This window comes from Babylonia areolata, chromosome 21, assembly GCF_041734735.1.
Source record: "Babylonia areolata isolate BAREFJ2019XMU chromosome 21, ASM4173473v1, whole genome shotgun sequence".
Lineage (NCBI taxonomy): Eukaryota > Metazoa > Mollusca > Gastropoda > Neogastropoda > Buccinidae > Babylonia > Babylonia areolata.
Window position 1 is genome coordinate 14,653,345 of NC_134896.1, and position 2,500 is coordinate 14,655,844.

Sequence of the window (2,500 nt, forward strand, 5' to 3'; positions counted from 1 at the left end):
TGTACGTTTTCTTTCGCTCAAAGACCTACAGTAATATCACCCCCCACCCCCTAAAAATGAATACACGGCGTGAACATAGATAATACTTCTGAGAGGAAATAGAATCCAAACTGAAGGCTGGTATTAAATGGGTGAGTCAGCACACGCTACAACATGCAAGAATAATGAGGCTGGGAGAGAACATGATTAACAAACAATGAAAGGAGTGGTAACTCTTTCTACACATAAGTTGTGTACCTTGTGTACTGAGAGAGAGAGAGAGAGAGAGAGAGAGAGAGAGACTGAGAGACTGAGAGACTGAGATATTTTATTCATTTAAGGCCTTGACCCCATATGAAGAAGGGCAACAACAGTTAATAATCAATACACAGATGAGCACCACAGGTCCTCACAAAATTTATGATACAAGAGATACTCGCAGCTGAAATGCTTTGAACAGATAAAGTGCCAAACTACGAACGATATTTTCATTACTAGAAGCCATCAGTAGACCTAATCGGAACAAACATGGATCTGTATAATACTTCTTTGGTAAGAATTTCACACGAAGATGATGCAAAGCAGGACATATCAAGACAAAATGAACTTCATCTTCAATAGAGACTTTGCACAATGGACATAACAAAGCAAATTTATTTCTATTGTTATAGCGAAACTGATGAACATTAATTTCGGTTATGCCAAATCTACATCTGGTCAAGATAAATCGTAAATAACGATCTAAATTCAGAGACAGATTTTTCTTCACTAAATGAGTCGAACTATACACTCTATATAAATCAAATCTGTCACTATATTTAATGTGGTTTTCCCAATCTTGCCATCTGCAATCAATCAGTCGTTGGCGGATAATTCGCACAAATAATTTATCATCACCTACTCCTTGATTAACCCAAGCATACCCAAAACCAAGTTCAAATAAACATAATCGTACATTAGAAACCCAGTTATTTTTTTCCCTTCAAGTCTAAATCATAGAGAGAGAGAGAGAGAGAGAGAGAGAGAGAGAGAGAGAGAGAGAAAGTTACCACACACTAAAATAGTTCCAGTTTCAAGGATGGCGTCAGAGCGTGCGAACTCCTTATGACAGCGAATATTGACACAAGCTGCTGTTTGAAGTCTATGTATTTTGCCTCCGTCAAAACCCCCCTCCTTTTTCCATTGTACATGCAGTTTTCTCTAGCTTTATATCTAACATGTATTCATAAGTTTTATTTTGCATCCCTCTGAATTAAGAATTGTTGCATGCGTGTGAATGATTGTACTGTGAAAGCGCTTCGATTTTTTTTGTCTCTGGATAAGATTTAGTCTGCGTCATAGGAAAAACAACAACAACTGTATCATCATCATCATCAATCATCATCATTATTATTATTATTATTATTATTATTATTACCATCATCATCATCATCTTCATCAGTAGTAGTAGTATTGTAGTAGTAGTGGCATCATGATCATTATTGTTGTTGTTATGACGACGATGATGATGATGATCGTCATCATCATCATCATCATTATCGTCATCGTCATTATTGAACCAAAGGGTCGAAAAGTGAAGCATACTAGTCTGAATACAAAAAAAAAAGAAGTTAAAGTTGTATAACGCAGCAACATAATTTAGCATACAAAATTAGAGTTCCAAATCAATATGTATATCACGAAACACTATTTCAGATAAAAAAAAAGAAAAAGAAAAGAAAAGAAAAAAGCATCGCTTCCACAAATCGATCATCATGAATTCTTAGATTGCAGGCAAAGTAATTAAAACTGTACTGTATAACAAATATGGTAATATCTAATTTCACAAAAAACACACACAAAATCCGTTCCTATGACTTTCCTTGAAAATTGTAATTGTGAATAAAGAACTTTTTGTGGGACCTCCAACCTCTGCCCTCTCCCATTTTATTTACTCATTTTTTGTAATCGGTTCTCCATCCTTTTTTTTTTTTTTTTTCAGTTCTTCGTTTTTTTTCTTATGACATTCCTCTGTTGAGAAAGCAAACGATGAAATAAAGATAAGGACACAAGATCAGTTTTTTTTCTTATTTGCAGTTGATGCTTTGTTTTCTGGACTAAACATGCAAACAAACAAAACATAGAACTGTATGAAACACTTGAAACAGCATATTGTCACTGGCATGCTCACGCCCACTTAAAAAACTGTGTAGACTGTATAATCCATTTTTGAAATTCTGCGTGCACCCAAAGGCTGGGCTGCACACGATTATCCGACGAAAGGTGTGCTAATGCTTCTCCGATATGCATACAGCTACGCACACACACACACGCACACACATACACACACACATACACACACACACACACACACGCATACACACGCACACACACACACACACACACACGCATACACACGCACACACACACACACATACACACACAGACGCAGACGCAGACAGACAGACAGACACGCTCGCAAACACACACACACACACACACACACACACACACGCACACACACACACACACACACACACAC

At 37.0% G+C, this 2,500-nt stretch overlaps 1 protein-coding gene across 1 annotated transcript in view; it reads right to left on the minus strand.

Annotated features, from left to right (window-relative positions):
- The window catches only part of LOC143296452 (uncharacterized), a 38,907-nt gene that overhangs the window by 35,770 nt on the left and 637 nt on the right, over positions 1-2,500 (minus strand). The gene's annotated exons all lie outside the window — the stretch shown is intronic.